Source organism: Marmota flaviventris, chromosome 13 (assembly GCF_047511675.1).
Source record: "Marmota flaviventris isolate mMarFla1 chromosome 13, mMarFla1.hap1, whole genome shotgun sequence".
NCBI lineage: Eukaryota > Metazoa > Chordata > Mammalia > Rodentia > Sciuridae > Marmota > Marmota flaviventris.
In genome coordinates, this window is record NC_092510.1 from 33,851,498 (window position 1) to 33,871,157 (window position 19,660).

A 19,660-nucleotide genomic window follows, 5' to 3' on the forward strand; every position below is an offset into this window, starting at 1 on the left:
TCAGTGATAGAGCACCCCTGGGTTCAATCCCTAGTGGCACACACACAAAAAAATAAAAATAAAAATAAAAAATACCTGGGATCTTTTACCCAAAAATGGATCTAGCCTCAAAATCATTCTAGGAATCATGGCCATTATGTGCTTTGCCCACCACAGCACTTTCCCCCAGTAAGTTATGTCTGAATATTTCCCTCATGCATTCCCAATCTAGAAGGAACAGATATCTTTGTATATAAAATCCAACAGATGTCCCTGAGGGGATATTTAAAATTTTTCATGAAAGCTAACTTGACCATGGGAAAATGTTTGGAGTAGAATGGTCTCTGGAAGACCCCGAGTCACTGGATGCTCCTGAGGAACTGAGAGCAAGAAAAGCCGGGAGAGAGATTGCAGGTAGAGGGCAGCATGCCTCCCAAACCATGACCTCTCACCACCGGGAGCAGAAGAGGTCTCAGGACTCCCAGACACTTAAAACCTTTTCAACTTTACTTAAATGGCATTGTTCTTGGTTATAATTACTCCCCCACGCCCACACTCATCATTCTCAAGTCAAATTTAGAGAATCTGTCCTTTCTTACTTTTTTGTAACATGGAAGAGGCGGGTACTGGGGATTGAACCCCGGGGCATTTTACCACTGAGCCACATCCAAGCCCCCTTTTTTTGTTTTGTTTTGTGTTGAGACAGAATCTCACAAAGCTGCTTCGGGCCTCACTAAATTGCTGAGGCTGGCCTGGTACTTAAAATCCTCCTGCCTCAGCCTATGCCCACCTGTCCTGTCTTACCTTATTTGGTAAACACAATAAAGCTTCATTTTCTCTGTTTCAAAAAGAAAATTGAGCTCCCTCTTTTGTGTAGGTTCTTCTAAAGGGCTCTCCATCTCTGTCTTTTTTAAAACATGGGGTAGAGAGGGTAGGTAAGGAAGAGAAGAGAGCAGGTAAGGGAATAGAATATGTTGGCAAGGATATTTTGCAATGATTTTTTTTTTCCTCAGAGCTCAGATATAATCCGAGCAAAAGAACCTAGCTGATCTCCCCCATGTAACTGGCTTCTGGAGACTGAGGGACTGCTCCTAAATTTGTCTCTCTTCTTAGGGATTTCATCCAGACTCATCTCTGTTATTTGGGATTTCTGTGCTGGCAACAAAAGCTCCCTAGTGGCTCTATTTCATTCAACCAATTTTACTGGGCCATTAGCTCAGTCTGCGGTGGTAGAAAACAAGGTCAGTTCTATAATGCTATGCAGATATTCCAAAAACTAATATTTTTCCTAATATGCTCTCTTTGTTTCTCTCTTAAGTGGAGCTTAAAGGTTGGACTAGATCAGTGGCTCCTAAATTTCTGGAGTTATAACACTTCCCAGGATCTACTAAGACCCCTTCCTGGACTGGGTGGGGGTGTTGCAGCTGCTATCTGGAAGACCATTTAAAGGCGTTCGTGGAATTCCTGAAACTCATCCACAGTCACCAAGGGAAGAATCTGCAAAGAAGGAGTTAAGAACCAATTGTCCTTGCAGCTGTAAAGCCCTGAGACACCCTGCAGGCTGTCAAAATGGGAGTCACACACAGTCGTTTTGAAACATCTGTCTGTGGAAGAAATGAGGCTGGCAGCTGTAAGAACCACGGTGTCTCAGGCAGCAGGCACTCGCTCCTCCTCCACAGCTGCTGAACTCATGCTCTGAAGTCAGACAGATCCTGAATTTGAGCAAGGATAATGTGAACAGTCTGTGCACCCTCCCAGTCCCCTGCAAACCAAAGATTCTCCAGCCCTCCAAAGGTGAGCTCTGCCTGCAAACGAAGATGAAGAATCCCGCCAGTCATCTCGGTGTGTCTGGAGATCTGTGTCCCTACCTCCACTTCCCTAAGGGCTGGCCACCGATGAGAAAGCCACACACATTCAAGCAAGTAGACCTTCTCATCAGGACCCCATGGGACAACACAAAAACTCTCTGTCACACTGGACAGGATTCATCTATTTATTGAACTAGGAACACTGTTCCACAAGCATAGGGAACAGCTGCTGTCACATCTCTTCGTTTTGCCAGCAAATTCTTTGAATCCTCACATCTTGTAGCTAGAAGTCAACTCACCCCTCAAAACTCTCCATTCCCTCTTTTTTCCTTTCTACCACTTAATGAGGAAATTTTCAAACATACAGAAACATTGAAAGAACAAGAAAACAAACACCTGACACCCTCCGTCTACATCCAACAGTTATTGACATTTTGGTCTATTTGCTTCCTCACTTTTTCTGTAATATTTCCTTCTGAACCCAGATGAAAGCAAGCTGCAGTCATCAAAGCGTTCCACTTCTATGGACTTTAACATCTATTTCCTGCAAATAAGGATATCCTCTTCTATGACCACAGTATTAATATCATGCATAGGAAAATTAACAATAATCCTAATGCCATATAATATCTAGCCCAACTTCTAATTACAAAATTGTTTCTAAATTTACATGTGTTTTGTTTTGTTTTGTTTTGTTTTGTTTTTGTAGTGGAGATTGAACCCAGGGGCCCCTTTCTACTGAACTATATCCCCATATATCCCCAGACCTTTTAAATTTTTGTTATTTTTAGATTGCCCAGGCTGGCCTAAAACTTGAGGTCCTCCTTCCTCAGCCTCCCTAGTTGCTGGGATGACATATCTGTACCACTGCACCTGTCCCATATTTATTTTTATGGCTACTTTTATTTTCCAAATTATCATATTTGGTTGATATAACTCTTCAGTTGTTTAGACTAGAGCAACCCACACAACACACATTTTTCACTATGCTGATTTTGGGGGAAGTTACTAGGAACTGAATTGGGGTGCTCTAACAATAAGCTACATCCCAAGGCCTTTTTTTAAATTTTATTTATTTATTTAATTTTGAGACAGGGTCTTTCACTGAGTCACACAGGCAGGCCTGAAACTTGAGATCCTCCTGCCTCCGAGTCTCCAGTATTACAGGTGAGCCCCCAGCATGACACTGACTTTTTAAAGAGTGTTGGCCAACTGTGATGTTAACTGTCCCACATTCTGAATTTGTGTGGTTATTTCCTCTTATTCTGTTCAGGCTTCTCTGTCCCCTCTGTAACCTGTAATCTGGAAGTTTGGCCTAAGGCCTTTATCAGACTTGGGTTAACAATATTTGTCAAGAATACCTTACAATATTCTGCATACTCTTGTGTCCCACCAAGAGGTACATAGCGCTGGTTGTTTACAATAGTGGTGCTACATTTGACCACATGGTTAAGGTGGAGACCACCAGAGCTCTACAATGTAAAAATACATTTTACTTTTACAATTCAAAAGTAATCTGAGAGGTGATGCTTAGGTCACATGAATGAACTGTTTACCTAAGAACTTTGCACCTACTGGTTTTAGAATCCATTGATACAGCCCTGACTGAAACAGTCACACAAAATGCACCCCTGCCCCCTTCTGGAACTACTCATCCAAAAGGATCAGTCCTGCTCTCACATTCAATGAAGTGAGAATTCGGTCATGATCCATTTGCCACTGCAACTGCTTCTTGTTGTCACACAGCGTCACTGCTGAAGTCTTTCCCTGCGCAGTCCTAATGGGTCTGGTCCATCTTGGGATGATACCACTTCAATCCAGGTCCCTGAACAAGGCACTGTGGTCCAGGAAGGAGTCAGGCCCAGCCCATCAGTGCTCAGGGAGCTATGGATATCCCTCTGCTGTCTTCCCCCTTCAGCTCTCTGGTTCACATACACAGACTCATCTCAGCATCTCAGCCTCATCTCAGAGATGCTGATCCACAGTTGGTTCTGGCATCTTCTACCTCATATACCCCAGGACAGGACTGACTCCATTCTTTTCCCAAAGATCCATACCGCAAGGCAGGCGAACAGGGTGGCTCTGATGGTTCTCCCTTTCCCCAGGAATTATCTATTTATTTCTCCTGCCTTATTGAATTCACATTAAATCTTTGAAGAGAAGAAAAAGACTACTGGGCTATACAACAGATACAGGAAAGACCCAAATATGCTTGTCCCAATACCTAGCCTCCCCTGCCCACTAAAGGTCATATTGTCGTGACTTTCATGCAAAGGTGTGCTGGTTAATATTTGACAGCTCTTTCTTCAAGGGGAAAAGGAGATCAGGACAGCTGAGATTTGCAGAACTTGCTCATTTCCATGACGTAAATATTCTGGTCATGGCTGATTCCAAACCACCAACAGAGATTCAGATTGAGATGCCACTCAGCTCGACCGATGCGGTACTGTCCAGCTCCAGCAGAAAACTGCTTGTGGTAATCACTGCCTTTCTCTTCTTCATGCTTTTTCTACTTAAACATACATCCTTAAAGTTTGCCAGATGTGATGGAACACTCCTGTAATTCCAGCTCCCTGGGAAGCTGAGGCAGGAGAATCGCGAGGCCAAGGCCAGCCTTAGAAACATAGTGACCTCAGAAATTCTGTTTCAATTTTTTTTTTAAGCACCAGGATTGAACCCAGGGGGTTAGCCACTGAGCCACATCCCCAGCCCACGTTTTTTTGTTTTGAGACAGGGCCTCACTAAGTTGCTGAAGCTGGCTTTGAACCTGCAATCCTCCTCCCTCAGCCTCCTGAGCCACTGGGTATAGGCATATACCACCAAGCCCATCAAAAAATAAATAAATAAATAAACATCTAGGAGTATAGAGACCTCAGAAGACTAGGACAGGGATCACAAAATGATAATCTCTACCACTCCTCAGAATGTATCCAAAAGAACTAAAGTCAGCATTCCATAACAAACATACATGCCCATATTTACAGCAATACAATTCACAATTGCCAAGTTATAAAAAGAGCCTAGGTGTCCATCAATAGATGAATGGATAAAGAAAATGTGGTATATATACACAATGGAGTTTTATTAAGCCATAGAGAAAATTTAAATTATGTCATTAGCAGGAAAATGGACAGAACTTGGGAGAGTTATGTTAAGTAAACTCAAGGATGTACATTTTCTCTCATATGTGGATGCTTGAGAGAAAAAAGTGAGGGAAAGGGAGATTCTCATGAAAATAGAAGGAGGACCAGTAAAGGAAGGGGACCAGGGGGTGGGGGAGGTACTGGGGAATGAATTATACTATGTGCATGTACAAATATGTCACAATGAATCACACTATTATGTATAATTGTGAAACACCAATAAAAAAATCAATTAAAAAAAGCATACATCCTAAACTAAGTATGCTCAAGACTGTACCTGCACTTAAAATGCATATGTATAGACTCCCAGAATAAAACCTTCATGCTTCCATGCTTCCTTTATTCTGGGAAAGCATCACTTTGTAGATACCTCTGGTGATCTCCTTACTCACTGTGGATAATAAATCTTTCTCCTTTCTTTTTTTTTTTTTTTTGTAATTTATATATGACAGCAGAATGCATTACAATTCTTATTACACATATAGAGCACAATTTTTCATATCTCTGATTGTATACATAGTATATTCACACCAATTTGTGTCTTCATACCTGTACTTAGGATAATAATGATCATCACATTCCACCATCATTAATAACCCCACGCGCCCTCCTTCCCATGCTCCCGCTCACTATCCCACTATGAATCAGCCTCCTTATGTCAAAGAAAATATTCAGCATTTGGTTTTTTGGGATTAACTAACTTCACTTAGCATTATCTTCTCTAACTCCATCCATTTACCTGAAAATGTCATTATTTTATTCTCTTTTATTGCTGAGTAATATTCCATTGTGTATATATGCCACTTTTTTCCATTCATCCATATCTCCTTATTTATTATGGATAATAAATCTTTTTTCTTTCTTAAAAAAAAAGAAGGAGAAGGAAGAGGAGGAGGAGGAGGAGGAGAAAGAAAAGTAGAAGAAGAAGAACTAAAGAAAGAAAAGAAAGAAGGGAGGGAGGGGGGGAGGGAGGACAGAAGGAAGAAAGAATAGCACTTGCTTAGCAAGTACTACAGTACCAAGAAAGAAAGAGCCAGGCACAGTGGCACACACCTGTAATCCCAGCAGGTCAGGAGGTTGAGGCAGAGGGAAATCCCAACACCAACATCAAAACCAGCCTCAGCAACTTAGCCAGGCCCTAAGCAATTTAGTAAGACCCTTTCTCAAAATTTAAAAAAAAAAATGAAAACAAATGAGGATATGGCTCAGCACCCCTGGATTCAATCCCTGATATAAAGAAGAAGAAGAGGAGGAGGAGGAGGAGGAGGAGGAGGAGGAGGAGGAGGAGGAGGAGGAGGAAGGAAGGAAGGAAGGAAGAAGAAACAAAAGAAATAGCCAAACCCCTTACCTGTAATCCCAGTGACTCAGGAGGCTGAGGCAGGAGGATCACAAATTTAAAGTCAATCTAGGCAATTTAGCAAGATGCTATCTCAAAATAAAAAGAAATGGGGATGTAGCTCAGTGGTAAAATGCACCTGGATTCAATTTCCAGCACACACACAAAAAAAGAAATAGAAAACCTAAAGTTTAATTGAATCCCCTTTTCTTTAGGTAATTAGAGTAAGATTGAGAATAAGATTGCTCAATATTATTGTTTTTTTATGAACATACATTCTTAACTTTCCTTTTACAATTGGTGTTCTTCATGTTCTTTTTTAAATTTTTTTTTTAGTTGCCAATGGATTTTCCACTTTATTTATTTATTCATATGTGGTACTGAGGATCGAACCTAGGGCCTCACATATGCTAGGCAAGTGCTCTACCACTGAGCCACAGCCCCAGTCCTCTTCATGTTCTTTAAAAAAAAAAAAAAAAAAATTGCTCCCACCAGCCACAAGGCTAATGCCCATAATCCCAGCGATTTGGGAGGCTGAGGCAGAAGGATCACAAGTTTGAGGCCAACCTTAGCAATTCAGCAAGACCTTCAGCAAAATTTAGCAAGACCCTGTCTCAAAATTAAAACTAAAAAAGATCTGGGGATGTGGCTTAATGATAAATATCCTCTGGGTTCCATCCCCCATATGAAAGAAAGGAAGGAAGGAATGGGTGGGGGATAAAGAGGGAGGGAGGAATGAAGAGAAGAAAGAGAGAGAGAGAGAGAGAGAGAGAGAGAGAGAGAGAGAGAGAGAGGAGAGAGAGAACCAGTTCTATTATCTCCAACTTGATAAGAAAATTAGGCTCAGTATGGTTTATCCAAGGTCACATGTGTAGCAAAAAGTGGAATGCAAATTCAAACCCAGATCTCCTGAATCACAGAGCCTATGCTTTTTCCAGTCCTCTTCTGTAACACACGCAAAGCCCAGGTTTGAGGTTTTATACATCTTGAGCTCTGAACTGCCCAAGAGTTGCTCTTCGATTGGAGATCATCTAACAGAACTAACCAAGGAACCCCAACAACAGATCTCAGTCTGCCATATTTGTTTATGCAAAGCAACGTTGAATTTTATAGAGTGTTTTTTTTTTCCTCCAGATACTTTTGTGCCAAGGAAATACTAAAACGTGAATAAGGCACTTTGTGGTGGTAATTTTAAAACTAGTAAGACAGGTAGAGGAGGGAGAGTCAAGAACCATAAATATCCATTTCCTGAGCTCGTAAGTTGAAATGCTTAAACGTTTCTCACTTCTACATCACAGAAGAATGACCACAACATCCTATTACTTACCGTGTTGACAACATGTAATCCATCTCCTCCAGCTTACCTGTTGGCAAGCAAATGGCTCCACTAAGCGAGACAGGAGATGATGGATGGAGAAGGATGCCTCTCCTGGCTGTGCTGCATTCATCATGTCTCCCAGGAGCTGGGACCTAGGGTCACAGGCTCGAGTCAGGAGATATTCCATGGGACCGCTGGGAAGGAACAGACCACCAAAATGACTTCTCCAGAACTCTTTGGCTTCGAGCTACAGAATCACAAATTACTTTCCCCTTCTGAGCATGTAAGTGCTAAACCTCACCCTATTCGAGGAAGGCCTCCCTGTCATCAAGAGACACCCAAGAGGGGCTGAGGTTGTAGCTCAGTAGCAGAGCACTTGCCTCATACATATGAAGCACAGGGTTCAATCCTCAGCAGCACATAAAAATGCATAAATAAAATAGAGGTATTTTAAAAAGAGAGAGAGAGAGACCCAAAAAGGAAAAACTTTCATATGTCTTTTGTTCTCTCTCTACTTGCCCACCTTAAGAAAAGAACAAAAAAGGGGCAAGTAGAGCTCTGGCCCAGCATGTGTGATGCACAGGGTTCAATCCTCAACACTACATATAAATAAATAAATGGATGAATAAATAAGAAAGAAAAGAAAAAACCAACATTTACTGAGCGGCAGGTGTGAGCCAGAGAGTCTGAAATATGGCTCTCATTAAACTGCTACAACAGCCCTGTGAAGTGGGCATTATTATGCCCTTTTTATACAGGGATTATATCTCTTGCTCAAGGGCACAAAAAAAAAATCAGGTGACAGGATGAAAAATAATCCCACTCTTCCTGCCTTTCCGGAGGTGATCAACTGGTCTGCGCTCCCCTGACGTGGGCCGGGGCACGCCACCACCGAATGGCAGCCTCCAGAAAGCCACCGCCAGTAAGGGCGAATCACCAGGATTTTCAGCTGAGAAATCTAAGAATAATTGAACCTAACGAGGTGATACACTTAGGAGACACAGGTGGGAAAACAGGTTGCAGAATGGCTCCAAAGGTGACTTCAGAGCTGCTTCGGCAGCTGAGACAAGCCATGAGGAATTTGGAGTACGTGACGGAACCAATCCAGGCCTATATTATCCCGTCGGGGGATGCCCACCAGAGCGAGTATATTGCTCCATGTGACTGTCGGCAGGCCTTTGTCTCTGGATTTGATGGCTCTGCGGGCACAGCCATCATCACTGAGGAGCATGCAGCCATGTGGACCGATGGGCGCTACTTTCTGCAGGCTGCCAAGCAGATGGACAGCAACTGGACACTCATGAAGATGGATCTGAAGGACACTCCAACTCAGGAAGACTGGCTGGTGAGTGTGCTTCCTGAAGGATCCAGGGTGGGTGTAGACCCACTCATCATTCCTACAGATTACTGGAAGAAGATTTTCAAGGTCCTGCAAAGTGCTGGCCACCACCTCATTCCTGTGAAGGAGAACCTTGTCGATAAAATCTGGACAGACCGTCCTGAGCGCCCCTGTAAACCCCTCCTCACGCTGGGCTTGGATTATACAGGCATTTCCTGGAAGGACAAGATTGCAGACCTTCGGTTGAAAATGGCGGAGAGGAACATTGTGTGGTTTGTGGTCACTGCCCTGGATGAGATTGCCTGGCTGTTCAATCTCCAAGGATCAGATGTGGAGCACAATCCAGTATTTTTCTCCTATGCAATCATAGGACTAGAGACGATCATGCTCTTCATCGATGGGGACCGCATAGATGCCCCTAGTGTGAAGGAGCACCTGCTTCTTGACTTGGGCCTGGAGGCTGAATACAGAATCCAGGTGCTTCCTTACAAGTCCATCCTGAGCCAGCTCAAGTCCCTGTGTGCCGACCTCTCCCCAAGGGAGAAGGTGTGGATCAGCGACAAGGCCAGCTATGCCGTGAGCGAGGCCATCCCTAAGGATCACCGCTGCTGTATGCCTTACACCCCCATCTGCATTGCCAAAGCTGTGAAGAATGCAGCCGAGTCAGAAGGCATGAGGCAGACTCACATTAAAGATGCTGTTGCCCTCTGTGAACTCTTTAACTGGTTAGAGAAAGAGGTTCCTAAGGGTGGCGTGACAGAGATTTCAGCTGCTGACAAAGCTGAGGAATTCCGCAGGCAACAGGCTGACTTTGTGGACCTGAGCTTCCCCACAATTTCCAGTACGGGACCCAACGGCGCCATCATTCACTACGCCCCGGTCCCTGAGACGAATAGGACCTTGTCACTGGATGAGGTGTACCTCATTGACTCAGGCGCTCAATCAAGGATGGAACCACAGATGTGTCCCGGACCATGCATTTTGGGACCCCTACAGCCTATGAGAAGGAATGCTTCACATATGTCCTCAATGGCCATATATCTGTGAGTGCAGCCATTTTCCCGACTGGAACCAAAGGCCACCTTCTGGACTCTTTTGCCCGTTCAGCTTTATGGGATTCTGGCCTGGATTACCTGCATGGAACAGGACATGGTGTTGGATCTTTTCTGAATGTTCATGAGGGTCCGTGCGGCATTAGTTATAAAACTTTCTCTGACGAGCCCTTGGAGGCAGGCATGATTGTCACTGATGAGCCAGGATATTATGAAGATGGGGCTTTTGGGATCCGCATTGAGAATGTAGTCCTGGTGGTTCCCGTGAAGACCAAGTATAATTTCAATAACCGGGGAAGCCTGACCTTTGAGCCTCTAACTTTGGTTCCGATCCAGACCAAAATGATAGATGTGGAATCTCTTACAGACAAAGAGTGTGACTGGCTCAACAATTACCACCTGACCTGCAGAGATGTGATAGGGAAGGAACTGCAGAAACAGGGCAGACAGGAAGCTCTGGAGTGGCTCATCAGAGAGACGCAACCCATCTCTAAACAGCATTAATACCTCCCTGGTTTTATTTTTTGTAAAATTCTCTGGGGAAAGAAGAAACTTGGCAGACCCCTGACATATTTCCCCTTTCCTCTTCTCCTTGCCTAACTCCCCTTTTTACTTTTAGACTCTAAGAAGAACTGAAAATCTTCTTACCTTCTTTGATATTTTCTTGAAAACAGTCTTTTATGACTTTTTAATTGTTGAGAATGAGCCAGGAATAAAATTGCTACCCCAGAAAGAGGGTCCCCACTAAGCTGAAGACTCAGTGAAGGGGAGACACCCTGAGCTCTCTGGCAGTGATGGTGAATCAGCGAGGGCTCCATGATGGTCATGTTCCAGGTGCTAGTCCATCATTCATGATCACTTTGATGTTCATGGGACTATATTTATGATCAGTGAATAAAAATGTCAGATCTCTAAAAAAAAAAGAAAAATAATCCCAGGTCTATGTGGCTGGAAAGTCTGAAAACTCTTGACCTTCCACGTTCTCTCCTAGGAACCAAGCACCATTTTAGCTCTGTTGAGATTTTAAGCTGGGAAAAAAAACCTTACCAAGTCATCCACTCCCAATGGTTATGAGTTACCTCTCTTACCAGCCACAATGACTTATTCTCCCTAGACCAAGCCACTCTCAGTGCTGGCAATAGTCCCACTGGAGAAAATAAAGCACATCAGCAAGATGCACCAGTGCACACCTGTAATCCCAGCAACTTGAGAGGCTGTGGCAAGAGAAGCGCAATTTTGAGGGCAGTCTCAACAATTTAGTGAGACTCTGTCTCAAAATAAAAAGACTGGACTGGGAGTGTCGTTCAGTGATAGAGCATCCCTGGGCAACATGGGCAGGGGGAAATAAAATTTAAAAAAAAAAAAAAAAAAGAAAGATGGGGGAGGGAGGTGAGCAAAGGAAAGAAAAGAAGAAAGAAAATCAAAACTCAAGTATGAGCTGGGTGCAGTGGCACATGCCTGTAATCCAGTGGCTTGGGACACTGACGCAGGAAGATCACGAGTTCAAAGCCAGCCTCAGCAATTTAGCGAGGCACTAAGCAACTCAGTGAGACCCTGTCTCTAAATAAAATACAAAATGGGGCTGAGGATGCAGCTCAGCGGTCAAGTGTCCCTGAATTCAATCCCCACTACAAAAAAAAAAAAAAACTCAAGTTTGTAGAGAGGCATTATAACAGGAGACAATGCAAAACCTGCCTTGTGATTTTTATTAATTAAATATTTTCAAATACCATTTTTTCTGTTTTCTTTAATTCCTGATATATGTGTGTGTGTTTGTGTGTGTGTGTGTATATATATATATATATACATATTTATATATAAATATATATATGTATATATATATAATTGATCACAATATTGGATTGAAAAATCATGAAATGTTGGTAGTACAATCTTCTCATTTCACAATCAAGGAAAGTCAAGTCCAACAGGTGTGAGCAATTTGCACAGTTCACACCACTTCTAAGTGGTTTGGTTAAAGTGAGTCATTAAAATCATGCCATGATTTCTTCTTCTATACCATAATATCCAATTACCTGTCCTGGGTAGGAGAAAGACTTGCTCTGAGTTTCTCCCTCCTGAACTTCCCCCTTGGTGGCCTTTCCTTTACCTGAATATATTCATCCTATCTTCCATTTCTTTCTTCTTCTCCTTCTCCTTTTTTTCTGGTACTGAGGATGGGATTGAACCCGGGATGCTGTACCACTGAGCTCACTGAGCTACATCCCCAGCCCTTTTTCTTTTTATTTTGAAATCGGATCTTACTAAATTCCCAGGCTGTCCTTAAACTTGCGATCCTCCTGCCTCAGCCTCCTAAGTCACTGTGATTACAGGCATGTGCCACCACACCCAGCCTACCTTTTATTTCTAAAGTGTATGTTCACCATGGACAGAGACCACATTTCTTCCCACTCCATGGAGAGCCTCTCTTCACCACCTGTCTTAGAGAAACACTGTAGTCTATACTCCAATGAAACTGGACAGGCAGAACAGCTAGCTATGCTGCGCAGTCGTGGTTCTAAAATATTTTGGTCTCAAGATGCTTTACACTCTTCAAACCGAACAAACAAAAATTAGTGAGAAGAATAGCATGGTGTTACCTGTTTGCAAACCTCTTCAGCACCTGGCTTAATAGAAGACAGCTGAACCCTTGTGTCCGCTTCTGCATCCTATCCATTGAAACATCACTCGTCTCGTAGCCTCTGCACTTTGAGGTAAAATGGCAAATATTGTCTTGATATTACTCGGAGAACAATTCTCACTTCATTGACCCACTGAAAGTTTTCCCATGATCCTGCATTGAAAATAAGTGCTACAGGATCAATGAACTTGGAGTCAAGAGGATCACAAATCCTGGAGACCACTTACTAGCTACTTGACCCTGGGTATGAAGGAATGCATAAGAAGCTTCTTTATAGTTTACCCTAAAGACATCTATATGTAAATAGATAGTATTTAGGGATAGTGCCTGGATACAAAGCAACGACTTTACTGACAGGATCCCAGACAGTTTTGGAAGCAGACTTTGGGCTGGGTGCAGTGGTGTGTGCCTGTAATCCCAGTGGCTCAGGAGGCTGAGACAGGAGGATAGCAAGTTCAAAGCCAGCCTCAGCAAAAGTGAAGCACTAAGCAACTCAGTGAGACCCTGTCTCTAAATAAAATCCAAAATAGGGCTGGGGATGTGGCTCAGTGGTTGAGTTCAATCCCTGGTACCAAAATAAATAAATAAATAGATAAAGTATAATTCTCAGAGCTGGGGATGGGGCTCAGTGGTCGAGTGCCCCCGAGTTCAATCCCTGGTACCCGGCCCACAAAAAAGGAAGCAGACTTTGGAAGCGAATTGTGAGAACAATTGGTGGTGGTGGGTATTGCAGGGGTCTTCCCTTCCCAGCATTCCATGGTTCACACCATGCATATGGCTGCTTTATGGAAAAACTCCAGCTATGGCTGCATGTGTTCTACTTGCACAATATCTACTTCCAGCAATATCCGTTGTATCTGAGCCTTTCAGTCCTCACTGGTTCATCTGAGCCCACCTCTGCCCAAAGGCATTGAACAGGAAGCCCTCTGAGAGATGGCCCTACAGAAATGAGTCTTTTGGGTTGAACTTCCTATTTGAACCAGCTGTTGGCCTTCTTCCTCCTTCTCCTCCTGGCAGAGACTGTCTACGGAGTCCTCGCCCTCCCAGCCCCACCCCATGCTACAGTCATGGATAGCGTCCAGGACTCATCCCAATTCATTTCTGAGCTAGATAACAATCAGGATTTCTTAATTAGACTTAGTTCTTGGGGAGTTGCTGCTGAGAGGGTTATAAAAAATAGAATGTGGTCTGCATTTGAAATTGCAAAAAATTAATTTGGGCTGCCTAGTACACAGTGGTTTTCCAACTTGGCCATCTTTTATGGCCACATAGGACCAAGAACAAGCACTAAAGTCACAGGCAGCAGGTCTTCGAGGAACTTCCCATTGTGATTTTAATTGAATCATACTGCCCAATCCCCAAAGAAAACACAGCTCATTTCAGTACAGTTGGAAACACATGACTGAGGTGTCTGGGAAAAAGAAAGCTGTTAGTGGCAAGAAAAACAAATGCCACCATCTGCTCCCCCAAACTAGGCAGGTAGCACGAATAAGTGGCACTATCTGATAGGGACGGTGATAAGCAGAACACACACTGCACCAGAGGGCAGCACCTTCACTGGCTGGTTCCAGGCTGCCCGGTGCCCAGGAGGGCCACAGCTTCTGATCTCAGATAATAAAAAAAATATGGATTTCTTAAATATGAAATCTCCCAATATTTAAATGTTTACACATTAAAATACACACACGCGCGCGCGCACACACACACACACACACACAATAATGTGAATGAAAAATTGACAAAGCCAGGCATGGTGGCATATGCCTGTAATCTCAGCCACTCAGGAGGCTGAGGCAGGATGCTCACAAGTTTAAGGCCAGTCACAGCAACCAAATGAGGCCCTAAACAACTTAGTGAGACCCTATCTTAAAATAAAAAGTAAAGACTCTGCCCCATGGACAGCCAGAGGAATGAGAAGCTGTGTTCCATTTGTGTACTATATGATAAAATGCATTATACTGTAAAATTAATTAATTTTTAAAATATAAATAAAAAATAAACAGGGCTGGCAATGTGGCTTTATGGTTAAGCACCCCTGGGTTCAATCTCTTGTACCAAAAATAAATAAATAAGTAAAATTTTTCAAAGTGTAGCTCAATGGTAGTATACCCCTGGTTAAATCTCCAATAACGCCAAAAAAATTTTTTGACAAAAAATTTGTTTCAAAAAATTTCATAAAAAACGTCTTTAGGGGATGGGTTGTGACTCAGAGGCAGAGCACTTACCTCACATGCAGGGGCACTGGATTTGATCCTCAACACCACATAAATAAATAAAATAAAGGTATTGTGTCCATCTATAACTAAAAAAAATTTTTTTTCAATGTCTTTAGGGTCCCAGTTTGTCTCTTATAGCCCCCAAACTCATTTCTCTTGGCTCCTGCTTGATATTGCCCAGGGCTCAGGTTTTTCAATGTTTTTATCTTCTATTGTAATGAAAATATACACTTTACACTGTCACAGGACACACAGAGTATAACTGATATTTTAGGCACTGATTTGGGGTCTATTATGGCAGATCAGATACGTTTACACAAGAATATCCTTCCTTCTGGAGAGCTGCAGAGATCAAATGATCACAGCCTGGGGTTCTCTCTTACTTGCTCTAACACCACTGCCTCCCCTCTGGGTCCCCAGGCTGAACTGCTGCCCAGCAACCTCAAAACTGACTTCTTCGTATCCCTTGGAAAGGATAACTCAGAATGGAAATAAATAAATAAATCCTAGAGGAAAACCAAAAGACAAGGCAGAACAAGGAGCAGAGGAACAGGAAAAAAAGAATGCTATAAAACACTTCATTTACAAAGTACAGCTGTCTGTGTCCACCTCAGCGAGCTCATAGAAGACCTTTGATGAGTATCCAAATTTTTCATGTTTTCACATGGTCACTATCAATTTATGTAGTCAGAAACAATACATAATAGTGTTCTATAGGTTTTAATTTTACATAAATATGTTGCTATATTTAATCTGCAACCTGTTTTTCATTTTTGAAATTTGTGTTTCTATATATTGACCTCATTCACTCATCTCAATTGCTATATAGTTTTTCATCCTTCAAATGCACCACAATTTAATTTAGCCATTCTTTTTTTGATGAACATTTAAAATTTCTTAAAATTCCCACTATTATGATGTATTCCTTTAACATTACAAGTTTCTCCAGTAAGAGAAGTGCTGCGTTGTAGTAAATACACAAGTTTGCCAGGCACTGTGGCTCACGCCTGTAATCCCAGCAACCAGGGAGGCTAAGGCAGGAGGATCACAAGTTCAAGACCAGCCTCAGCAACTTAGCAAGGCCCTAAGCAACTTAGTGAGACCCTGTAACAAAATAAAAAGGGGTTGGGGATATGGGTCAGTGGTTAAGCACCCCTAGGTTCAATCACCAGCACTGAAAAAACAAAAACAAAAACACACAAGTTTATCTTTTCTACATTTTGCCATATTGTTCTTCAAAGTGGTTGCTCATTTGAAGACCAATAGTTGAGTAGTCCTTCTAAAAGTATCTGGTTTTCTCTATATGTCCCTAAAAACTGTTTAATATCTGGACAGTGCATGAACACAGCTGAAAATGAGCACCTTTCAAAATAATAGCATGTTATGCATGTATGTTACTGCGGAGTAATCTTCAAGGTAGAGATTTGTCACAAGTCATCTGTGGGCTGTGTGTGGACTCTGTTGCACATGGTAGCCTCCTGAGGGGATAAGTCTGGCACTGGGAACTCCCTGGGGCACTCCCCACAGGGATTGACCTTCTGATGCAGGTGAACTTCCCCCTCAAGCTCTGCCTGAGATCCCACAGGACACCAGAGATGGGTGTGACCTGCCAAGTTGTCAACCAACTGGATGACTGCAAGACATCACAAAGCAAGACTCCACCCTTGAAACCTTACCCCTGCCTTTGATGTACCCCCTTAAAATACCACAGGAGCCATTTTATCTTTGTTTAGTTCAAGAACCCACGTAGACTAGATCTCTCAGGGGCTTCACTTTTGTAAATATATTTCTGAGTGTTTGTGTTTTATTATTTGTTAATTTTTGAGATATTAAGATTTAGGGTGGCTTAATTATTTGACATATTAAGATTGAGAATGACCATTTAGGGTGGCTTGTATTCCTCTGGCAGAAGAACCCTCCAATGAGACACTGGCCATCTTCCCCCCAAAAGAGATTAAATACAGAAAGCAAGGAGGAATAAAAGTGTATCAGATATACATACTATCATTTATCTAAGAAAGAAAGATATAAGTAGATAAGATACCTATGTTTATATATTTTATTCTTATTTACTTATTTATTGCAGTATTGTGGGGATCAAACACAGAACCTCACACATGGTAAGCAAGCCCTCTACCACTGAGCCACATCCCTAAACCCTAAGTTTTTTGTTTGTTTGTTTTTAATAGAACAGTAAACCAGTTTTTTAATTGCCTATAGATAAAGTAAGCATTAGGTACAGAGACTGGGGAAAGAACTAAACTTCTTTATATATGTGTTTTTAAAAAATATTTAATTTTTAGTTGTAGTTGGACACAATACCTTTATTTTATTGATTTATATGTGGTGCTGAGGATGGAACCCAGGACCTTACACGTGCCAGGCAAGCGCTCTACCACTGAGCCACAACCCCAGCCCCTCAATAAGTGTTTTTGTTGTTGTTGTTGTTGTTGTTGATTTAATTATGGAAATTGTTTTAGTTAGCTTTCTCATCAATGTGACCAAAAGACCTGATGAGAACAGTGTGGAGGAGGAAATGTTTACTTTGACTCGTGGTTTCAGAAGTTCAGTCTAAGGTTGGCTGACTCCATATCTCAGGGCCCAAGGTGAGGCAGCACCTTGGCAGAAGGGATGGCAGGGAGAGCAGCACAGGACATGGCCACTAGAAAGCAGAGTATTCTTCACCAAGGACAAAATATAAATCCCCAAAGGCACACCCCCAGTGACCTAGTTCCTCCAGGCACATCCCACCTGCCTACAGTTACTGCCCAGTTAATCCACATCAGTGGATTAAGCCACTAATCAGGTTACAATTCTTGCCACTTCTTTTAAAATTTATGCATTATCTCCCACATGAACTTTGGGGACACACTCCAGGGGTTGAGGTAGGAGGATCACAAGTTCAAGGCCAGCTTGGGTAATTTAGTGAGACCCTGACTCAAAATTTAAAAATTAAAAGAACTGAGGATGTAGCTCAGTGGTACAGCACTTACCTATGTGCTAATATTTTTAAAATATTTAAAATAAATATTCAAAATTTAAATATTTTTAAAATATTCAAAATACTTAAATATTAAAAACTGAAATAGTTCATATTTTCATAATTACAGCTAAATGTATTTAGTACAAAAACAACCCTAAAAGTCAGAACCAAAATAAAGCAAATAAACCTAAATAATAGTTGAGCACAATAGAGCATGACAGTAATACCACTGATTCAGGAGGCTGAGGTAGGAGAATTGAAATTTGGAGACCAGCTTCTGTAACTTAATGGGACCCTATCTCAAAAATAAAAAGGTTTGGTGATGTAGCTCAGTGCTAGAGTACCCCTAGTTTCAATCGACAGTACCAAAAGGAAAAACCAAAAACCTAACTATGTGTACAGTTGGTAGTATAATCACACAAAGATGAACTATTCCATGTCTTCTTAAATAAAGAACTGCAAAAAATATATATCTGGTAATTACATTATTGGTTGTGGTATTGACACTGTTATTCTGAGACTGTCATGTGTGTGTTGTGGAATAAGGCAACTTAGAATAAGAAATTTAGCCTAGTGCAGTGGTGCACACCTATAACCCCAGGCACTCCAGGGGGTTGAGGCAGGAGGATTACAAGTTCAAGGCCAGCTTGGGTAATTTAGTGAGACTCTGACCCAAAATTTAAAAATTAAAAGGGCTGAGGATGTAGCTCAATGGTGCAGCACTTGCCTAGCATGTGCAAGGACCTAGGATCAATCCTCACTAACACACACACACACACACACACACACACAATTATAAGTTTTATTCCAAATGCATAATATATCTTAACTTTTGGGGTGGAAGGACATAAAAATATTTAAAATACTTAAATATTACAGTGGTGAATTCTTGTAATCCCAGAGATACAGGAGACTGGGCAGGAGGATCACAAGTTTGAAGTCAGCCTCAGCAACTTAGCAAGATGCTGTCTCACAATAAAAAGTAAATGTATTTAGGTAAAGCATCTCTGAGTTCAATTCCAAGTACCAAAAAAATTTTTTTAATTAAAAATAAAAGTTCAATAAAATTATGGGACAGAAGATATAGCTCAGTGGTATGAGCCCTGGTTCAATCCCTAGGACTAGCGGGGAGGGGGAAGTAAATACAAATATTCTAGCTGTGTCTCCTAAAAGAACCTAGAAACAATGACCAACTCAGTATCAATGAACTCCTCTGGCACCCTGACTGTGCTGTCTAAATATCATTTTCCACTGTAAGGAAGCAGATCTACTTGGAGAAATGACTGATTCTAGGTCTAAAGCCAAAATTGAACATCTGATCACCAAATAACAAAGAAAGCAAAGATCACCAGGATTACACCAAATGACTTAAGAATGAACCTATTTGGCCATCAACTGCAGTAGATTGAAAACACAAGTATAGTATGTTCTATCTAAATGTTCACAGTAACTAGTTTTTCCCCAGGTTTTTTATTGGTGCATTATAGTTGTACATAATGATGGGGTTTGTTGTTACAAATCCCTACATGCATACAATATAACAATATAATTTGGGCAATATCATTCCCAGCATTTCCCCCCTCCCTCACTACCTCCCATCCTTTCATCCCTTTTCTTTACTGATCTCCCTTTAATTTTTAGGAAATCCACCACCACCTTTCTTTTCCTTTTTCCTCTCTAGCTTCTGCATGAGAGAAAACATATGACCCTTGACTTTCTAAGTTAGACTTATTTCATTTAACATGATGGTCTCTAGTTCCATCCATTTTCTTGCAAATGATATAATTTCGTTTTTATTTATGGCTGAATAAAATTCCATGAGTATATTTACCACATTTTCTTTAT

General features: G+C 41.8%; 1 pseudogene; it reads left to right on the forward strand.

Moving 5' to 3' along the window:
• The first annotated feature begins 8,436 nt into the window (after positions 1-8,436).
• LOC114096557 (xaa-Pro aminopeptidase 1 pseudogene) lies at positions 8,437-10,896 on the forward strand (annotated as a pseudogene).
• Positions 10,897-19,660: the final 8,764 nt, after the last annotated feature.